Source organism: Strigops habroptila, chromosome 3, assembly GCF_004027225.2.
Source record: "Strigops habroptila isolate Jane chromosome 3, bStrHab1.2.pri, whole genome shotgun sequence".
NCBI lineage: Eukaryota > Metazoa > Chordata > Aves > Psittaciformes > Psittacidae > Strigops > Strigops habroptila.
In genome coordinates, this window is record NC_044279.2 from 52,176,733 (window position 1) to 52,200,327 (window position 23,595).

The 23,595-nt window shown below is 39.4% G+C and overlaps 1 protein-coding gene across 1 annotated transcript in view; it reads left to right on the forward strand.

Annotated features, from left to right (window-relative positions):
• Positions 1 to 23,595, forward strand: part of LOC115605689 (potassium voltage-gated channel subfamily A member 5-like) — a 131,329-nt gene that overhangs the window by 92,645 nt on the left and 15,089 nt on the right. The gene's annotated exons all lie outside the window — the stretch shown is intronic.

The window sequence follows — 23,595 nt, forward strand, 5'->3', positions numbered from 1 at the left end:
CATGCTTCTCCATTTCCATACATTTTCATATACCCTCTTAATACCTCCTAAAATAGATGTAGCTGCATCCTGGGAACTGTCACACCACCCTTTTACCAGACAATGAATTAGAGAATTAATCATTTGTAACTTTAGGCAGCACAGGGGTGTAGCGTCAGTCCTATCAGTTGCTAACCAAGAAACAATCTGCTAATTTAGATCCCTAGTAATATAAAGTTCATACAAGGTAAATAAAATTAAAACAAATGCAAACACATATCTGACTCTTCATGAGTCTGATGGTAAGTTAAGATTTCAGCAAATGCACCACAGTTATTGCATGGGTTTTGCACGAGAAGAATACAAAATGCTAAAATGTTGCTTAAAACATTACTGTACTCCTAACACAGTCAGAATGTAACAAACTGGTGGGGTAAATGAGATGCTTCTAAGATGAATCAGTGCAAGATACCAAAAATTTCCTGCGGACTTTTGGTTGCAGGGCATATAGTCACATTTTGAAACATTATGCTGTTTTGAATTGGCTGAAAATGACTGTTCTGAATTGCTAGTCAATCCATAAAGCTAGCCACTAAAACCAATTAATCCTGTGCCCACAATTTTAGCCCCATTTAGAATGTAAATTGTTTCTCATCGTTGCAAGTTGTTTTACATTACTAGCATTACTTTTGTTAAGAGCTGAATGCAAAGAAGTTTTAAGTTCTTGAGCTTTTTTGACATTAAGAATCAACCATCTATTTAATTTGGTAAAATTTAATTTGGTATCTCTAGCAATGATACCTGTGTTATGGTTCAGTGCTGCTGTGATCATCTGCCACAGGAAGAAAGGAAGTCTTTCAAAACCTGAGACATCTCCAATCACTTTTCATTCTTTAAAGATACTCCCCTGAGGCTTCTGATGCTACCATGTCAAATCCTCACAGTGGGTTATTATTAACTTTTATCCTGAAATTATTAAATTGGTTTTATGTGACTTAGGACACCTAATCATTCAAGACAGTAGCTTTTACATTACTCTGATGTTTCCAGCTAAGAACTCAGTCAAAGGGCATTTTGCCTGCTGACCTGATCCAGAAGTCTGAACAGAAATGGGATTAAGGTGCAGAAGAGGAACTGCAAAGAGCAATTTAAGGAAGGGGCTCAGACACCCTGCACACTACAGAGGCCCATGAAACCCCAGCACGTTGCAAACAGCTGGAATTGGCCTCTGCCTATTTTGCAATTTAGGGGCAAAGGCAGTCTGGGCTCTGTAGCTGCTTGAATTTTGCACTGTGACAGACAGGTGTGGCTGAGCCATAGAGGGCAGACTCTACCTCCTTTTCCCACAGGTCTGAGATACACTTCTTTCCCCCTTCCCTTTAATTGGCTCCAATACAGAACTGATTTAGAAGCAAGGCTGCAGCTGACCTGGGTGTGACTAAATGTAACTGGGTCGTCCCACCTCTGATTCATTTCCTTCCTAAGGTCAAGATCTATCAGTAATCTCCATGAAAGGCAAAGGTTTGTGATGTGCTGCTGGGCTGGAGGGCACAGCTGCCAGCCCAGCTTCTCCTTTCTCTGGTACACCCGTTACCACCCCTGCTTTGTTTTTAACGGTGACTGAATGTATCTCTATGGAGCTCATCACTAATACGAAATCTGGGAAAGAAGGCAGTAAACAAAATTTGATCAGGAGGTATGAGATGAACACCTAGTTTACCAAATGCATTGTTACAGTGCATAGGAGGCGGTGGGAAAAAATAGATCGTACAGAAATGCTCATGAAAATTGTGTTCCCTTTTTCGGTCCACTCAGAGGAGATGTAAATAACCTGATGTGTTGCTTGGTCCCAGAGTTTATCATAATCTTTTCAAACTCTCTCTTGTAACAAACCACTTTCTTAGTTTCAAAGACAGAACCTGTTGTCAGTCTGGCCATTACCTTGAACATGATAGTGCAGCTACATTATACATTTTTAGCATTAGATGAACATAAACTGTTCCTACTGAGAAAATCATATTTTTACTCTACTGTTTTCCAACTGCATGGATAGATATTGATTCCCAGGTGCTCCTGGCCCATCTACAAAGTTTGAACTATAGAAATCAAGGTTCATCTGCTATAGAGACCCCAAAGACTGCTGAGCCATAGCTGCTGCTTTGCAGAATCCCATGGAGCACTGCCTTCTCCCCTCATGCAACTGGTCTCTTCTGAGCTCCATGGAAGGTGCTCAAACTTACTTAAAGGTGTTTGAGCTGTGCAATTCTGAGCACAGATGTGCATATGCTTTTTCTGACCTGTCCTTCAAATGTGGAAGGAATTACATGCCATATATTATGCTTATTTACATTTCTTTAATCTCTTACTCCATCCCCTTTTGCATTAATTGTTACTTAGCTGTATTGAGCAGCAACAATTCTAATCTCATACTGTTTCCTGGTGCTCCACATTTCATCTGTAGCCATCTTCTCTTTTAAGCTCCACCGGGCCAAGACCATGTATATATACATAGTGTGTAGCACAGTGGTGCTCTGGTCTATGTCACTTTGCACTTTTATCCAGCACTCAAAGGTGCTGAAGTGCTGTAAGCATATGAGGCATTCCACTGACTTCAATTATACTTGCTTCCTGTTTCCAGACTGCTTTTTATTGCCAAAGTAGTGTAAAAAAGCATTAGAACAAATGAGATGCAGGCCATAGATTTATGGATACAATACCACAGCTAACAAAATTAATCTAAAAATACACTTTCAGTTCACCTGGTACAGGATTATGTGCAGATGAAGCCTAACAATATGCTCTTTATGGCAAGTGTGCATTTCTTTTTTTTTTTCTCCTGTTAATTTAAAGCACTGTGGACCTTGCCTGTGTGGCATTGATTTAAACCAAAATGGTGAAACAATCTCAAGAACAATGTGATTAAATGAATGCTAATCTCATGCTGTCCCAGTTTAATGGCAATTGGTTTTATTGTAGCTGAAGTTAGCAATGATTTATTTTAAGGTAGCACCTCCAAATTGCTGAAACAAGGCTTCAGAGGCTTTGGGGTTTTTTGGGGAGTTGTTTTTATTTTGGTTTTCTTTGTTTTTAAACTTTACTATATGCTCATTTCAGAGGAAGCTGCAGTGTTTTACAATGCTGTTGCTCCTTCCATGAAGGATTTTCCCACAACATGCAATGACCAGAAAGCACACATTCTCCTTAGACACTGCAGGGAAATTCTGCCACTTTGTGTGCATCTTGTAAGGCAAGTTAAACTACCACAAGTTCCACTGAAGCATCTGAGAAATGCTCCCACATATCATTCCACAGACACTATTGTGAAAGCAGTGACCTCACCAGAACAGTGTTACCAAATAACAAAAGTCAATGACATCTTGACCCAGTGCAGCTGCTTCCTACTTAAATGCAAGTCTAAGCTTTTGCTGTATCAGTTTTTAAACTCATTTGATTGGTATCTGCAGTCTCCTAACTGCACTGGCAGTGCCTCACTAGCAAATCCAGACAGATCTAGCAAAAGTAGGGGAGTGACAGTGTCTCGCTAATGAACTTTGGACTTTTTTTTCAGATGCTATGTATTTGAATTACAGTAAAAGAAATGATAACCATTTAAGTGGGTGGGGGGCACAAACCCCCCTCTTTCAATGTATAGTTAAGAAAGTAAACCCTGAAATTCTTTCTGGATGGTTTAAGTGAAATAATGTTTGCAGGAATCATCACAATATATTCATGTGCACTCCACTAGTAAGACACTTCAATGATATAAGTTATGGTGAGAGGGGCATCTAAATTCTCTTAGTGCTTTGGAAAATCTATGTGTTAACTAATTGTCTTTTTCTTCTGTTCTAAAGTGACTTCTAGTACGCTAAGAAGTAAATCTATGAATTAACTTTACCAGGATGAAGGGGCATCAAACCCTTGTTGAACTGACATACTCAGTTCACGTATCTGCCTTGAATTTTAGGGAACAGCTCCAATGGAAAATGCATTAGATCATGTTTAAAGAAACATCCTGGGGGTACCAATGCTGATGTTGCTTAGTGACCCTGACAAGCTAATTATTCCTCAGTGTGCTGTGAAAAAATTCTTGTCCAGGTATTTCTTTAACCCAGTTGCTCTTCATGCATTTAAACCACTCATGTGAGCATGGTTATGTTTTATTTGCAGAGTTTGTCATGTAGCCTGAGGTAAAAGGTAGAAGCCAAGCAAGACTACTGCTTGATCTAATGAGCTGGCTGCTTTGCATGGAGAACAGAGGTTAAACCACTGTCTCCTTTCCCCTCTGGACTTAAAGGCCCACGAGTCCCCAGGAAAGACTTTGAGAGAGACTTAGGTCTGTGTAGCCTCAAGGACCGTAGATTTGAGGTCCCAAGTCCCAGTGATCACATAATTGAAGGTAGCATAAGTGTGGACGGAGTCAATTATACTCACTTGTGTGAAGACACACTTTAATGTGAACTTATTCAAATGAGGCAAATTAAGATATGGATATGAATTAGTTAATCTGAATTAACTTGTCAGGTAAAGTGCATTTCAAGCCTTATCCCAGTCAGAGAGATCTTTAAAATATCTACTACTGTTGTTTAGTTGTACTACTAAAATGCCTGCTGCTGCTAAAAGGAAAAATACTGGGTTTGATTTTTCTTGTTTCTTCTTAAGCAGATATCTGCTATTAATTCATGCCTAGTCTCTTAGCTGTTTCTAGAACACGGTGTAAGCTATTAATTTTATGTAAAAGCAGGTTTTAAGCTCCATGAGCTGCCAGAGCAGTTCACCTTGGAGTTGAAAACAGCCAAGGACAGATATAAGTAAGTCCTTGGAGGTCACGGTGCAATCTGAGGGTGAAAAAGAACACGATCCTTGCCCTGCCTGTCAGTGAAACGCATTTCTGCCACTCTAGCCTTAAGCTGAGGGAGTGGAAGTGAATGGGGTAGGGATGGGAGTGGTGGCTGAACCCCAAATCCAGGCAAGGCAAGGGAATAACATGCTAAGTTTTCTCCAGGATATGTGTGTTCACAAATATTAGGACCAGTGGAGTCACAAGGCTGGCTTGTTGATTTAATGCTATTCAGCTGTTCTCTGTTTCCATGTAACTGTACACCTTTCCTTGCAAAACTATTTATTATACTATATTATTAATAGCAATGTTTTTTTCAAAGTCACTGACCACAACCTGTCCTCACATCAAGGTCTCAGGCTCTCTTGTGGGATTCTGGGAAGAAATTGTCTTATCCTACCCAAAGATTTCAAGTTTTATGAGGGAGCAGACACTGCGGTATAACATTTCTGCTCTTAAACCAGAGCTCCCATTTGGCTGTAAAGTCCTCGAATCACAGAATGTTCTTTGACATTGACCCACTGATTCTCAACTTGAAGTTGCTTGTCCTTGTTACAGCCAGAGAGTAGCATCTCTTACCAGCAAATAAACCACAGTGATGTTGGAAAGTCCAAGCTAGTCAGAAAATTTAGGACCCTTTATGCTGGCTATGACAGGACATTAAATCATGTGTGTCAGTTATCTCATGAATTCCCAGTGCATCTTATTTTGGGGATTTACTGGAAGACATGAAAGCATTTTTTGTTCTTGCATGCATGTGCTGCTTTTCTTGATAGTAAGGACTCCTCAGGCTAAAACATGGCAGTCAGTCTGTTCTTTATAGGTTCACTTCAAGTAAATTCTTTGGTATTCCTTGGATTGGATAGTAATTTGCTTTAAGTACATACTGGTTGTATAAAATATCTGATATAATTAAAGTTATGGATTAAGAGATTTTCCTCTTTGGGTTGTTTAACTAGACATTCCTTACTAGAAACTCGACTTCTCTAGCTAGGAGCATTTTGTAATTAAAAGTCAGGCATGCATTAATAGCTTTCAAAATAAATAAAAAAAACCCCAAACCAACAAATCCCAAATGTGTTAGTCTAACAGCATATTGAGTGGATGGTTTCTTTATTTAGGAAAAATGTGCTAAATGCTCAAACAAAATGTGTATCTCTGCTTTGGAACTGGACATACTATTCAGACCTGATATGCATACTTATATGCAGTGATTTGGCAATCTACTGAAGCTCTTCTCTCAGGAGAACGAGGTAGAATGACAAACTAAGTTCAGAATAAAATTGTTAACCAATTTATCTTGTTTAAATGTGAAATCTATTTGAGAAAGTCCTTTGACTTCTCAAAAACCCATTCCTCTCACATTAGCAATTTTGAAGTAGCAATAATCTTCTCTTCTGACAGAAGGCAGGGTAGTTCTACATTATTAAACTGACAAAAAAAACCCTAAAAAACCAACAAGCTAACCAAAAAGAAAACAACCAAACCCTCAAAACAATTGTATTGTTTTGTTTTGTTTTGTTTTGTTTTTTACATTGTGACCACAGTAAAACAGTTGCTGAATTGAGACACTATGAGATATCAAATCACTCTAGGTCTAATCTGAGCTCCACCAAAAATTACTCGCGTGACTTTGGGTGAGTCTTTTATCATTTCCAAAACTGGCCATTTAAGGCAGGCACCTAAATCTGTAATCTTAGTTCTGCCCCTTTGGAAATGTTAGAAACATGGGTGTACATTTGTGGCTTGAAAGCATGTCTGGTTCACAGTGTTAACAATTATACTTTTGTCTATTTTAATCATCACAGTTGAAACAAACCAAACAGCTGAAACCAAACAAACAGTTCATTGGTTGCTTCAACTGAGTATAAATAATCTACAGATTCGCATGACCTAATACTATTTTTATCATCATTTCACTAATAGGTGTCAAAGTCACTTAACATTCCTCCCATTAAAGCTCCTCTTACTGCCGTTGCCATGGGGTTGTGTGCTCTGAACCCACCCACAGTCCTTCACATCTCAATCCTTAGAGCCAGAAACAGCGAAGAAGTACCACCTCACCATGCGTGGGGAATTCCTGTCACCTGCCTCCCACCTCAATAGCTCTTTTCGCAAGGTCAGCCTAACAGGTCCTTGGTATTTGCCATCCCATTGAACTTTACAGCTAAGAGCATACAGCTACAATACATTTTTCCTACACGCTACTTTGGAAGTGGGATGTCAGTTTTTTTGGGCTGGCTGCTCATGTAGGTTTTACAGTCCAATGGACTTGCATATGTGAGAGGGTGTGTATATACATATACACGTATTTAGACATACACATGCATTGTGCTAGTGTACAGAAGACTATGCATTCTTCTTAAATCCTTCCTTACAGATTTAATCTACAGCTCAAGGTAGGCAGACTGCTACTAATTATTGCATGCTTGCTTCAAGCACCTAAGATGAATTCTTACTCTCACCTCTGAAACATGGTGTGCTGCTTTGTAGTTAAATATTCTCCCCCTGGTCCATTTACATGCAATTACTTTGATAAAATCCAGATGTGGATGTCTGCTACAAGTTCTGCTTTTCATAGCTTCGTTGTGAAAATTGTTGAATGTCCACAATATTGCTGTGATATGGGGGGTGGGGGAGGGGAAAGTACTGAACCCAGTATGTGCAAATTTCTAGAAGTCTCTGCAACTGGTGCTGATGCACTGGATTACTCAATGTCCACAAGTGAAAGTTAGTGCTGCACTTGCTTGTGTAGGATCCACCAATTAATATTTACACAGAAACTATCCAAGGCATTAAAAATATGCCTTGATAAGTCTTTCTTTGCTGTAAATGGAGAGCTATTCTTCAGATGAGTGACCTCAGGAGGAATTTTCAGCAACTGCTACATCAAAAGGGTATTTTCTTTCTACTTATTGTTCTCAGAGGCATCAGGCTGTGGCGCATCAGTAATGGCTCGTGTTTGTGTAATGTGATGCCACGAACCATAAAAACTTCAATTCAAGAAGTAACTTGCTTAAGTAACCAGGGAAACCAGAAGAAAAATGTCCTTTTGCACCTCATAAAACCCCCAAAAATGTGACCATTGCCTTGGGACAAGCCTATTGTAGTCTCTTAAGGGAAAGGTGAATTTCAGCTTCCCATTTCAGTCCCTGTAAAAATCAATTGCAAACTCAATAATGGGGATCTTCTGTTGATTCCACCTCTGAAAATTCAATTTTTATGACTCCAGCGGTGAAAAGGAAATGATACTTCTGCCACTTCATGTTTGTTTCTTATTTATTCCTGTTAGCACAATAAACGGTTGACAGGCAAGATGTGTGGGAAGCCAGATAGAGTAAGGGAGCAAAGTGGGTGGCCAGACCTTTAATAAGACATGTCCTCTTAGCAGATTATTCCTGTCACGTTAGCCCAGACTAGACAACCACTTGCTGGTAAGAACAGCCATAGTGAGAAAAGAGACTCTCAGCTTCTCCTCCTGAAAACCTCTGTATTTCTTTCTTCCTGCTAAGAAAGGGAAAAAGGCATGTTGCTCTAGAAGTAGAGATCGGAGCTGAGGGCATAAGCTTTCCAAACCCAGGTACTTAGAAGGATCTAATAAAACATGGGACCATATAACTACAGGAAATCATAGAATAGTTAGGAAAGGACCTTAAGATCACCTAGTTCCACCCCCGCTGCCGTGGGCAGGGACAATATCAAAGAAGAGGAAGAAGATGTTGTGTTGTATGGTTATGTCCAGGGACTACAGTATGGTTAAAATAAAAACCCAAACTAAAACAAAAAAAATCATGCCTGAGAGAGGCCAAAAATGTTACAGTTTCTAGTTTACAAGGCTGTTGCTCTTTTCTTGACATTTCAAAGTACTGTATTTTCCAAAGAAATATAGTACTCACTACTTGTAAATATTGTTTAATGTTGTTAATCAGCTGTGAAGATTTTGAAGTTTTTGCATTTTGAGTTTTCAAACTCAGAAAATAAGGAAATCAAGATCTGAGCAGATTTTTGCCAAGTCTGTCATGATTGATAAAGGCTATGTTTAAAAAACAGAATAAAAAGTAATCATTAATTTATATAAATATGATTTAAGCTATTGACTTGGAACACTGATTTAAATGGTTTCAATTTAAATAAACCTGCTTTCAGTGTATTATTAAAAAAGCATAATGCAGCAGCATGCAGTGGTAGCCCACACATTTCTACTGTGTTAAGACATGATACAAATGATGCATTAGTGTAAGGTATAGATCATGATTGAAAACGTAGCATAGTCGGAAATATTAAATATACTATCTTATGCGGTCTGGCTTGTAAACATTAAGTTTCAGGTTTATCAGGCTTATCTACCTGAAAATTGTTCAACTGCTTCCAGCTATGAAAGTTTATATAATGAAATTTTTTATCAGTACCTAAAGGCTTTGTCACCTAAAGCTCCTAGGACACAGTAATTGTAATTAATCAGGTTGCGTGAAAATAGATGAAGTTAAGCTAACCAACCTACTTTCATTTGTTTAACTTCTGTTTTCTTTGAGCAAGATTTCATAGCAAGAATGATGGGGACATCATCGAACGCTGTCACTGATGAAGTTCCAGAGAAAAACATGTATGTGGAACAGAAAAATACTACTGTGGCTGTGCTAGATGTTGATGATAATGTATGAATATCTTCAGGCAACAATACTGAATGCACTATCTTTGTAATCAAGAATTTCCTTCTGATGTCCACCAAAAGTTGTAGGATGCTTTTAGAAGTTCAGACCCCAGTATAAATAATAACTCCTAGTAGCAAGAACTTCCAGAAGCTAAAGGTGTGCAAAATGCCGTGAACAAATCTAGCAGATACAGAAAAAGGGAGAAAGTGATCATCGGTATACTGGACTGCATCAAAAAAAACAGGACCAAAGGTCAAAGCAGGTCAAAGGAGGTGATCCTGCCCCTCTGCGCTCATGAGACCTCACTTGGAGTATTGTGTACAGTTCTGGTGTCCTCAACATAAGAAGGACATGGAGCTGTTGGAGCGAGTCCAGAGGAGGCCACAAGAATGATCAGGGGGCTGGAGCATCTCCCGTATGAAGATAGGCTGAGAAAGTTGGGGCTGTTCAGCCTGGAGAAGAGAAGGCTGCGTGGTGACCTCATAGCAGCCTTCCAGTATCTGAAGGGGGCCTACAAGGATGCTGGAGAGGGACTCTTCATCAGGGACTCTTCATCATAGGACAAGCAATGATGAATTCAAATGGAAACAGGGGAAGTTCAGGTTAGATATAAGAAAGAAGTTCTTTACTGTGAGGGTGGTGAGGCACTGGAACAGGTTGCCCAAAGAAGTGGTAAATGCTCCATCCCTGGCGGTGTTCAAGGCCAGGTTGGATAGAACCTTCAGTGACATGGTCTAGTGTGAGGTGTCCCCGCCCATGACAAGGGGGTTGGAACTAGGTGATCTTAAGGTCCTTTCCAACCCAAACCATTCTGCGATTCTATGATCTAACTACATTAATGCTATCCATGATCTAAGCAACATTTTTATAAGCATTATGAATAGCAAATCTGTCAGCCTCACATAATATCTGACCGACTACAGAAATAACAATAATGCCTGATGAACAACAATTATTTCATGTGCATACTGATTATTCTATTACTGTCTGAAGTTTTGCATGAAGCACATTGTGTTTTCAAGGGAAAAGACTATGGGATGTCAACAAGACAGTTTTTCGCTATCACCACCAAGGACTCAATCTGGATTGTAAAAGCTTAATCTTTGTCTCCTGTCTCCCACTTTATTGACTGTGTTAATGTTTCTGTATGCCAGAGTTCACTGTTCGTAGTAGCTGCTTACTCATAGTGGTTGTGATGGGCACTGTACAAGAGTAAGTGACTAGAACTGAAAAGAATATTGTTGTTTAGGTATGACTAGGAATAGAAACCTGTTTTCATATACTATTTTCTTGATGAAACATTCCCCCCCCACCCACCCAAATGACCAGAAAAAGCCATATGCACCTGTTAAAACACGTGCAAGCCCTGTTTTGAGACCTCAAGAGATCTCTGATCCTTGGTTTGGAGCTGGAGCAGGAGCAGAAGCAGAAGCAGTGCCCTTCCCTGTGTTGGCTTTACATGTTTATGAACTAACAGAAAACACATGTATTCGACCCCAGTATATTTTCAGATGCAATTACATTGTGAAGTAACCAGTGTCATTCCATAGGTCTCATTTCAGGGCACAATAATAGTTTTAATCAGTTAAAGTAATTTTCCCTCTTAAACATTACTGTTCTAGTAGATGACGTCTTTATATGGGTAATGTCTATCTTGGCTTCTTTACCATTACAGTAGATGTTTTAATAAACGTCTTCCCTATCTTTATTTGCTCTAAATGGCTAGGCAAGGAATTAATAATTTGGGCTTCATCGTCCTACAGAAAGATCCTTTGTTTTCAAAACCATAATATATGCTGCATGGGGAATACACCTGCCTCCTCCAAGCAATTCCTCAACAAATGTGTAAAAAAAATGTATGTTTTTTTGTAAAGAGACACAATAGTTTGCTCAGGTCACCTGATATTCTACTGCATAGACTGACTATAAATTTGTTGTCATAAGAAGAGATTTTCTGCCTTTATTTAGGGCTGACTCAAAGTGCATCCTTTTGCTTCTCCAGTGGTTTTACTAGCAATAATGAGATCTAATATCTACTCTCCCTAACACAAACACACAATGCTTTCCATACAGGCTTTGAAGTACTATGGAGATTTCACTGATGGCTATCACTAAAAAACTGATTCACTGTCTGGAAATGTCCACTGCATTAATTTTCTATGCCTCATTGTACCCGGCAACAAGAGTTAGCTGGGAACTTGGGCAAAGCTTTTTTTCAGTTATAAAACCAAGAGATGTTTAGATTTATTTTGCTAAAAGTGTGTTTTAAAATATAGAATAATTAAATAGAATAAACTGAAAAGGTTCTTATAACATCAGACAAGAATCCAGAACAAAAAGTTTTTTAATAAATGAAGTAAATGGCAGCTAATAAATATGTATAGAATAGAAACTTCTAACAAAGTTCTTATTGTTAAGGGTTCTTCTTCAGACCATAGCCCTGCTTATCTTTCCAACAATGGTCTAACAAGCTAAGCCAGGTAAATTTATATGGGGCTGGGTTCCATATTTCATTGGTCTTTAGTTTAAACTATGTTGTATTCAGAACCGTTTAGTCTGTTCTGGCTTTTATCTTGCTGCTTGCCTTTGTTAATGGATTATTTTCATTTTCTCTTTTAACTTAATGATTTTGAGTAGGAAGAAAGGAGTGTTTCTAGCTGAGATTTTAGAACTCATCTTGTTGCATCTTGTTGCACTCCATGAAATGTTACTTGATATATACTTTATTTTGGAAAGGTGGTTTAAAAGCTTTTCAAGTTGCAGTTTTATACTGCTTGCTTTAAACACTAGCCAAAGGAACTCTTGCTATAACTGGCTTTTGTTTTCATGCCCATGACACTTGATTTTAGGATTGAAGATTTAGCACAGCAGTCTTGTCAGTGCTGTATGATGAGATAGTCATATCTCTCACGTAAAATTGATTTTCTTGTAGTGTTTTGGTGGATCAGCTTTGGGAATGAGCTTGGCCTAAAAATGTGGAGAGGTTTTAGAAAACCATGCTATTTTCTCTGCCTGAAATTAGCCATGAGTAAAATACAGAGTGTATATCTATATACCTATGCTTCTGAATGCATGTATGTATATGTAAATATATATATATAATCATAGAATCATAGAATAGTTAGGGTTGGAAAGGACCTTAAGATCATCTAGTTCCAACCCCTGTGCCATGAACAGGGACATCTCACACTAAACCATGTCGCCCAAGGCTCTGACCAACATGGCCTTGAACACCACCAGGGATGGAGCATTCACAACTTCCTTTTGCAACCCATTCCAGCGCCTCACCACCCTCACAGTAAAGAACTTCTTCCTTATATCTAATTTAAACTTCCCCTGTTTAAATTTGAACCCGTTACCCCTTGTCCTACCACTACATATAATGCATATATCAATATGCATTTTATGTGTCTCACAAAATGGCATGAAGAGTGTTATTGCAGAAGTCTTCAATTAAAAAATTCATTGTTCTCTATTCACCCACTCAATCCTAATTGAAAATCCTTTTTTTTCCCCACAAAGACTGATGTCTTCAGAAAATATGCTCTAGCTTAATTTATTTCAAGTACAGCTATCCTAGTTTTGTTCTTTCAAAATATATGCCGCAACAGGTTTTATAAACCTAGAAAGGTTTCTTTCTCACGTGTTGTAAGAATACCAAGATAAAACAAAAAAAAGGTGTTCTATATGTAAATAATTTTCTGTGAGCTTCACTTCAGACCTCTCTATTCTTATTCTCGATAAGGTAAATCTGGTTTTATAAACAAGAGGACCTATCAGATAGTTATGTAGAAGAGGACATATGAAGAATTCAAATATTGCTCCTTTGTAATGTGCAGGCAGGGGCTGCTGACTTCCAGCAACCTTATGGTAGATGCAAAAAATTGATATAGTTCTGTTTAGTTTGGTAAAGATTGCTTGCTATGAGGTTGCAAAGTAAATGGCAAATAATTCAATAAAGATTTCTTCATGTTCCTAAAGGTTCACTCACACTTTTCAACTGAAAAATTTATTTGACTTTGGCTTTTATTTCCACTTCTTGACTTTCTTTACTTCTTTCATGTTTCTACATCACTTCACTTTACTTAAGAGGGGATTTTTCTCCATCTTCAGATATTAAGTAGTTCTTCAATTATCACTGGCTCCATAATTAGTACCAAATCTGGTCCTGTATTTTGGGTTTATTTTCTATGACACTCTTACTTTAATCCCTCTTTTTTCTGTTCTGATTTATATGATATAATAAAATACGCAATAAAAAAAGGAAGTTTGCTTCTGCTTTGCAATTTTCTAAAAGAGATTTTGTTCTCCATCTATTCACATAGCTAGCAAATGTTCAGCCTTCTCAGAAAATGAACTGGAATTTAAGATTTCCATGACCCAAGAGATGCCTGTGAAAGAAGGTAAACAAGGGTTGCAGAGTAGGGTACGCTTTAAAGGCATGTTTGTGGGCACGGTACTTAGGGTTATTTTAAACTAACACATTAAAACAAAAGAGATTTAGTCCACCCAAAATCAAATAATAAATACTTTGCTGAATTAGAATCCAGGGGAGAAAAAACAAAAAGGCAACTTAATTTAGGTTCTGTAGAGAATATTACTGAAGAAAAACAAGTATTATAAAGTGTCATTTGACTTGATTCTATCAAACATTTTAAAATCAAAACAATAGATGTTTCCAAAATGAGTCGCAGATGTTCTAAAAAACTTTTTTATGGATTTTTTGAGTAAGATTTTATTTCTAATGGTCATTCTTGAAAGGATATTGCTCTTGCCTTCACACATATCAGGGCTTCCTGCACACAGAAATATAAAAAAGGCAAGGAGGAAGGCTCTGGGACCTTCTCTTTGGACCACCCATCATCAGCGACAGTGATAATTTCAAGATGGTTCTTCCAGACACAGACTTATTATCGTCTGGTGTCTCTGTATGTGTATGGGCCCAGAAGTATGCATTTTTGTACCTGTGAAGCTGAGGGTACTCAGTGGATGAAGTGGCGTCTTTCTGGATACTCTGAAGGAAAAGCCAAACTGGGGTTGCTGTTATACTAATATGCTGTCTAGGGAAGCACGTGTAAGAAGACGTACTCCTTATTCACTCAGCAAAGCCTTGCCATAGAGTGAGAGGCACAAGGGTGAGGATGATAATATGGAACTGTTTGGCAACAGAGCAGTCACTGAATTCTCACATGACTGCAGGTACCTGATCCTTCTCCCAAACTGCGTGCCACATCGTTGAAAGAAGTTGAATCCTTACAATAAGCAAAATTTACAAGAGATGTTAGGACAGGGGATGACAGCACCCTACAGTGTGCAGCACGAAATGAACAGGTTCTGGGGGAAGAGCAGGAGATGGGACTGTCTTAAATCCTTTTCAGAGAGTCACAGGGCAGAGGTCACAACTGCAACCTGGAGTCAAATGCTTACATCTCCCTCATGGAAATCCCCTCATGCCCCTTCTCCTTCTTTTCTTTTATACTAAGTTTGGGGTAGTTTTATGTAAATATAGGATGCTGATGGATCCCAGATATCATTTGGTTATTGGGGAGCCTGTGTAGATAATGTAGGAACTATGTATCATTATCCCATTAGGTCAGATACCTACTGCTCAGCAGCTGCACTTATTGCAGCCGGTCTGAAAGGAACACTGGGACTGTCTCTGGTTTAAGTCTCTTGGGTAATTCTTAATGCCGCTTACTCCAAAGTTATTGTGAGTGAAGTACTTCCAGGACAGTCTGGAGGAAGCATGATCTCTGAAAGCTTGTTGTCATGCCCATCCCTTTTAATGATAAACCTCTCAACCCCACTCCTTTCTTTGGAGGCCCTATGGTTCTTGTTCAAGCATGGCTCTTGGGGAAACAACTGAATGGTGGCTTGGGACACCAAGTGCTTTGGTGGTGAATTTACCTGTGTGAACACACCAGGATGCGCTGGGGGCAATGGGGTGGTGTTCTAAGCCAACCCAGAGGTGTTACTGCTCTGCTGCTGGCAAATGGAAGAGGACAGCCAAGAAAGGATCTGAGCAGACTGTTCTTGAAAGCTTTCTAAATCAGGCCTGAGCAGAGGTGTAGTGACTACAGAGTGTGGAATCTGCCCTCCCACGCCTGTTGCAGATTAAGGTAATGAATGCACACCCTGACAAGGCACTTGTGGTTTGATTAAGCGGCAGTGAGGAGGGGGCTGGAGTGTCTGAGCTATCCAGGAGAACATCTCAGAGGGGCCCAACTTGGTGCAGCAGGAGAGAAGTTGTTCACACCCCAAAATCAGAACCTTGGGATCAGAAACCCTTCACTTCTTCAGTGCTTCCAGGGGTTGCATTTGATCCTTGCACACCAGGGTGTGCAATAGCCCTCAGAGCAGAAGCAGAAATGCAGTGTACTGTTGGCATGAGGAAGTTTAAAACACTGTTTTCAGAAGCAAAGTTCTTAAAAAAGCAAGATTTTTTTCTTTAATGAAGTGTAATGAAAGTTCAGACACAACAGAGCTGCTGAGCCTCAGACTGGAGCAAAGTCAAAAAATGAGTCTCAGACTGGAATGAAGTCAAGAAATATGATCGAGTCCCTGCTAGAGCCCTGATGGGGGCATGTCCAGCTCTTGGCAAACCTGCTCAGCTGCGTGCAGAGAGCCATGTGTGTAAACATGCATTTGCAAACAGTTGTGAAAGAACCAAGTCCATTCACACAAGGCCTGGGTCACATTCATGCTAAGACCCTCTTTTCCATTGGTACTGCCCTAGCAGTGAAACTGGTTTGTGTTTGCATCTATTTTTAAGTGCTTTCATGTTGCCAGATTGAGTGTTCATGTAAAGGAGGATCAGGCCTGGATCAGTTTACATACCTACCACCCCAGAGATTTTGCCTGTATGTCTTTTGTGGCAAAACCAGCTATCCCAACCACAACTTCTACAAGGTTTCATCACAGTGGCTTTTGGTATGCAAATAGGCCTTTTGCAGGGTTTCTTCTCCAGGTGTTAAAGCACAAATAAAAGACACAAAAGCATGTTCACACATACATGAACTCTTTCCTAGTATATATGGGGAAGTTAATATTTTATTTTGATTTTATGCCCTGTCTTTGTGATAAGTCAGATATTTATATCCATTAGATTATTAACTCTACTGATGAGCAGTGAACTGTGAAAACCCAGGTTTTCCTGTTGTTGTTTTGAAGCAATCATGTGGAAACTTACTCTGGTGTGATTTGACAGTGGAAAGCAATTGCCTTGGTGGAAAACAGAGATAGTTAGATGTTGGGGAAGAATTGGTCATGATTAAGCAGAATGGCATGGAGTGAAGTTGCTTTCAAAGCAAGGAGTCTTGAATTTTTTTTTTTTCCAGAGAAATTCAGTGGGTGTATTCTTCTTCCACTTGTCCTGTTTAGCCATTGGTGATCCACTTTTTAAGTGGTGGCATAGGATTTTAAGCCTCCTCAGACTTAGAAAGGAATTATACTGCATTCCTTACTTTCTAGGTGAAAGCTCTACATGACATCAGGGGTGACACTGGCAATGGCAGTGCATAAATGGCTGGGCTATAGAAAAATATGAGCTCAGTTCTTACCTTCAAGAACACTAACTTTGCATCTACACCATTATTTTGCTCACGAGGCCCACCCACCTGTCAGATAATTTTCTAGCTCTCATGGCAACTTTGTGATCAACTGGTATGCAGTTCTATACGTAACCAACAAGCCACAGCTGCTTCTACCAAGAAGCAGGAAGAAGGTCTTCAGGACTTCAGGTTGCCAGGTTTCTAAAACATTTCAGACTATTAACTCTGAGGCCTTCTGACAAAACTAAGTGAATTTGCTCTTTGTGATACATGTTTGATTTTTTTTTTTGTGCATTCTTTGCAAATACGACAACACGTAGCCCTCAGAGACCTTGCTATTAAGTATACTTCTGAGGGCAGCAACTATCTCAGCAGTCTCTGCTGAGGTAATAACAACAATGAGCTTCCTGTTGTCAGAAACCTGATGAGGCAGAAGAAAAAGGTGTCTTGGAGACAGATAAACTTCACTTGAAATTTTGTTTTGAGCGGGAGAAGAGAATGCTGAAAGATTGTTGGTAGATACAGAGACTGAGGAAAACAAATTTTAGAAGCACAGTGGAAATTTGGGTCATTGTAAGGTTAGGCAAAGTACGTGTTGGGGATACTATGAAATCTGACTGCTTGTAAATACAGAATACTACCCCAATATGCCTGGAAGGCAGAGCTCAATTTCTGGAAATTGAATCTTGAACAAGGTTCTGTCATGCTGTTGGGTACAAGGGGTGTTAAAGTACCTTTTGGAGCAAAACTGCCCATGTAAACAACTATTACTGCTGTCAAACGAGCCGCACCTTTCATCTGGAAACAAAAAACCTTGTTTAAGGTTTGTGCGTGTGTGTATGGGGAGAAACAGGTTTAGTGGCTTTCCTTTTAGAAAAGGATTATTAGGATTGTCTGGAAGGAATACTCAGCTGCAGCCCAAGTCATGGATCAAGCTCCAAAACAGGAAAGATTTCAAATGGTCTACTTTTGCTCTTCTGGGTAGATGTTTACTTGCTGAGGTCTTTGGTACATGTGCTGGTTGTTCTGAGAATTATTTTAAGGTCAGACATTTAAGAGTAGTTCTGAATTTTAATGGTTTGGGGTGGGAACAGCAGGGAGTACAGGGAAAAAGTAGAACATGAAGGACAACTGTAGCGCCTGGCTTCTGTAGTTCAAACCATCCTATGCCCACTGAAGTAAGAAATCAGTGCAGGATCAAAACTGGGTCTCAGTCTTCTCCTGGTATTACTCCTTTGATTTCAGTGAATTCCTTTGTTTTAGGTAGATGTGAGTGAGTACAGGATCAGGCTCCAGGTATTGGATACCTGCAGTTTCTTTTTCCAATGTCAAAATCTCATCATTTTTATAATAGACAACTCTTGGCATAGGTGTTGTTCGTAAGCCTGAACCCAGAAGCTAGTATGAATTGAAGGCATTCATTATCTTGGGCCATGAATGTAATGTAAACCCAGAATAACAGGGCATAAATGTATATGCAATAAAAGTGGGGATTTATGACTCAAGGGTTTAAAAAAGCCATTTTTGAAGTTCAAGACAGTTAGATTCACCTTTCGTCTTCTTTCTAAAGGAAAAGTTGAGTAAAACTTTCACTCCGAGAGACACAATGATTAAGAATAAGAACATGCCTTCTGGAGCTGGGTCTGTCTCAGTACTTTATAATGGCAGTGTGTATCCTGATTTGCAATGAACAGTGCCTTTCTTTTCAAGTAATTTTGCCAAAATAATTTACTGAGAATTTCTACACAGCATAGAATGGGAATATATACTTAACTTGCGAGAGCACATAAAGTATATGAACCTCAGATATGAAAAGGCAAACAGTACAGAAGGAAGGAGCACAGTTTAATTCTCAGGTCTAGCATTTAAGGCTCCAAATTAGAGATTTTTATTTAGTAATGAAAATTAGAGACTACAGAAAAAATCATTTTCTCATTAAATTTGTAAAATTTTTGAGGGCAAGATTTTACCTCCTTGTGCATAATGCTAATCTGTCCATGAATCGAATTGAACTGCTAAACTGCTTTATCTACCCCTTCTATGCTTGCAGTAACTACTTGTGTGCTGTGCAGTAACTACTTGTGTACTGTTGCCTGAGCTACAGGTATTCTAAGACAGTGCTTTTATTAAAAATTTTTCTTATAAACCAACAAAACAATTTCTGATGCAGGGATCAGACCATGAATTCACTAATTTCCTTCATCCAGCAAAGCAGTGGATTAGAATCAGGAAAGGTAGGTGTAAATTTGGCAAACTGGGGCTAGTGATAGCAAGAATAGCAGGAGAATGATGGAGACATAATAATAAAGAGACTGAGACAAAAAAGTTAGAATAGCTGAAAAGAAGAAAAGGACCTAAAGCAACAAGTGACAAGATCTATTTGCAAGAGAATTGAAGCCAATAAAAAAACACCCTGGTAAACTGGAAGGGAACCTAGGAGCCACGCCAGCACACAACTCTGCAGCTTACTGGCAAAATGCAATGTCCACACTAAGTATGCTAAACTGCTGCAGCCGTCATCTACCCCATGAGCTCCAGGAACTGAGATTATACTGAGTGACTCACATAATTGTCAGTAAAATGCTATCTGATGAAGTTTCCTTTTTATTAACTTGAATTTTAGAGCAGATGTGATGTGTAACATAGTAACACACACGAATTGCTCCCCTTTGCCAAACATGAGACTGAGGATGAAAAACCAGCAGCCGCTGTCAATGTAGTGGGTGGAGGTGAGGAGCTTATAGCTGCACCACCTTTCAGGGCACAGCTTTGAATCATGCCCAGCACTTGCTGCTGTGGTGGATGGCTTTGCATCCTGGCTTTGGATTTGCAGGAGCTCTAAGTCATAATGGCTGCAACTGAAATCTCAGAAATTGGGTATTAGATAATTTGTCTAAGAACTCTGAATAATTGGGACTTTCAAACTAGGCTGTTGCATGAGTGATACTTCTTATTTTAACATCTCTCTGTTTCTTGTCCCCATCAGTAAAGGGTGTTTGCAGGGATAACATCACTCCTGTTCCTGAAGCCTTCAGACATAGTGCTGTCAGCAAACAAACAGTGCAAGACTATCAAGCCTGTCTTCACCTTCCCTCACAGTGGCACTAAAGGACTCAGGGAGATGATTTACACTTGCTACTTGTGGGAAATCCCGTGGGGTAATTATGCCTTCTGTCTTCAGAGCAGGATTTGAAGAAGCATGTCCTGAGGCCACATGCAGAATGAAGAGAAATGAATGAGGAGAATGGCTGCAAATGAGTACAGAGTACTTTGAGCACTGAGAGAGAAGTACTTTAAAAGGAAAAGATAAAAAAGGATAGGATCACTCAGTTCCAGAATTTATCACACTTCAATCTCACAAAGGAGCTGAATTACAGTTCTTCAGGCACGACCTCGTTTTTTATTTTCTACCTTTCTAATGCTTGACCTTACTGCCTTAACAGTGTTCTTCTGATACATTTCTAAGGGGAGAAATTCATGTACATACCCACCCACAAGCCAGATTTATTCACTGTAATTACTTAACATACACATTAGATACATATTTCAATTCAAAACTACTTATAGAAAGTAGTTTTTAGTTAGCCTTTATTGCTTTTATCACTGGTATGCTTCACTTACTTAGGGAATGGTATGGGGTTTTTTTTAATGTCTGAGCTATATAAAAGCTCTGGAAAAAAATAGGTTAAATGAATTTTTTTCCTTAGTTAGACCAGCTTGCAGTCCATGTTAATAACCAATCTGCACTCAGATGTCTTCCAGTGTGGTAAAAAAATTGCCCCCAGATTTTACTTCTTTCCTGTACTCAAATTGCATCTGGTTCACAGGTGATTTATGTGTCAGGACACATGCTGGTATGTATATATGGGGATTCACAAACATGTGATGAATTCAGGCTACAGCTCTCCATCGTCCTGCATAACCCATATGGGTGAAGCATGATAAGAGATCATAATTTCTTTTCACCTAGGCTAGAAGAAAAGCAGAAACCTGCTTAAGATGTTGCCTGGAAAATGTCTAATGCTTGTCATAGTATAAGGTAACTAAAAAGTTTTCAAATTTTTAACTACTTCTGTCCAACTGAAAATAATAATAATAATAATAAAAGATACCTGTATGCCATATCAAAATGCCAGGGGTGCCATGAGCTGTAATTCTCTTATCTTCTTTGCTGCTACTGTTTTTCCTGAAGTAATAAAGATGAGGAGGATGGGAATTTACTTTATGCCAAACTCTCAATGGTAATTTGCCATTCTGAACATTGGTGCTGTTAGTTGGGCAGGCTGGATTGGCAGGTGCTGCAAGTCTCTGCTGGTGCTTTTGGAATGGCAGAGGGCAAGGTTTCCCTGAATGTTACATCTACAGGACAGCATGGACTATAAACTCTTACTAGGTTCATTTCAAGGTGCCGGTGCTTGACCCGAAAAGATTAGCACGGAGCTCTCTTAGAGATGATTAATTCTCTGTTTGCATTGTAGCAACATTTGATTGACCAAGTCAAGGATGGGTCAAGTTATGCCGGTAACGATAGTCCTCGACTATCAACCTTTTAATTACTGATTCTGGTATTGAGAAAAAAGATCTGAACAATTGAACAAACACTTGGGGATACACATTTCCTTCCGCTTCCTCAGTCTCAATGTGAGTCATACACCACTCCTCCAACCTTCTTAACCTTAACTCCACTTGTTTTTAACAGGGTATTACACTCAGTCATTCTCAATCCCTTTGGTGTGATGATGGATAACACAGGAGCCTAGGGTCAGTGCATAACGATTTTCATCTGCAACTCCTTGCTTCTTACTCCTTCTCCACTGCCTTTTGCTTCTTACTGGTCCTCTGTTGTGGTGTGGGTCCTCCACAGAGGACAGACGCTTTGGTGATAGCATTCTGCTGTCACATATTCAGCTTGCTGTCTTGCAGTATTTGTTTCCCAAGATTAAGGTAAATAAATTTAGGGATCTGGGAGATGTGAAGGCAGATTTTACCAGTGAAAATGCAAGTGAAAAATATATTAAATATCTTAGCTTTTTCCTTTTTTAAATTTATTTATTTTCACTACAGTCCTCAAGCCTATGTCTATACCTTCATTTTGCTGGCAACATATTTTTAGAAGCCCCTCCTGTTGCTTTTCATATCCTTAATTCTTTCAGCTCCAGCTCAGCTTTGGGTTTTCTTTGTCCATCCATGCATGCTCAGGCAATATCTCTGTATTCTTCCTAGTCATCCCATACCTGCTGGTATCACCTTTACACTTGCTTTTTGTGTTTGAGCTCAGGTAGATACTCCTTGTTTACTTATGCTGTCCTCTGCTAAAAGAATGAGTTTTGTATTTGGCTGTGAATAAAGTGTCATGATCACCTTCTTCCTTCTTTTTGTCTGCTAGCCAAGTCTATAGCTTTAGGTCATCTCAGGGAAAGCTCATTTTCTGTGACCACAGGTCTTCTGCTTACCAAATTAGAATGTCACAGTTGTGTGTGGTCTTCACTGTAAAAGAGATTAGCCTAGCAGTTAGTGATAGACAGAGCCAGGCATATCTCTGAGAACTAGACAAGGTGCTTTGAACTGGATCTGATGCTTGGTGAATAGTGGAAGGAGCAGTAAATGAGAATAGTGTGTTCCCACTCATCTGTGTTTCTGAAGAGGGAAGAGGTGGCTGCTGTACTCAAGAGCAGCTGCAGCTTACTTCAGAGGGGAAATTTAGTTTGTCTTCTGGAACTACTGTAAAACCTAGGCAAAATGTTATAAATACAGGAGCCAAGCCCACAGAGTAAGGCAGGTGCAGTCAGTGCAGATGGCAGTGAGTGTTTCTCCCACTTGGGTTATGAAGTGGTCTAATAGTCTGAAGGCAGATGTTTTGATCAGGACAGTTTTGGGCGTAAGCTCAAGGTGAGGATCAGAAAAGGCTTCATCTTTCTGGCCACTGTCACCTTTGTCCTGACAGGCTTCAGACTCACCTCAGAGTGACTCACCCAGGCTAAATCCCTATTCACTACTTAAGTTTGGAGACAGGGGATTAGTAACACTATCTTTTATCAAGATATAACTTTCATGGCTTTCTCTTCAGAGGGCACTGAGCTCCAGGTTTTCCCATTAATTCTATCAGCTGCCATTATTGAGAACAAAGTGTTTCTTGCTCCAACCAAAGCACATTAATTAGGCAAACAGATTGCCATTTGGTAACCCCATCTTCTGCTTTTGTTAGACTCTTCAAACCTGTGCTCAATCATGTTCCCAAAGGTAATAATACACATTGGGTTTACCCTGTCAGCCTATTGGTTTCCTAATTCCTTCTTTTGTTATCATCACAGTGCCCTAGTGTCAGTCATCATACCCTGTGACACATATACAAGGTCCAGTTTTGGATGATTTGCTAGCCTAATATGATACGCTAGCCTAAAGGGAATCAGATAATTTCTAAAGAAAAGGTGTGGTTTAGGTGCACTATGAGATAATACAGTGACATGTGTGTTTGGGAGAGGGAGGGAGAAGAGGCAAATTTCTGGCATATTATTCTAATGAAATTTTAAGCTAGGTAAACACATGCATATGAAATTGCATATTAAATTACTTATGC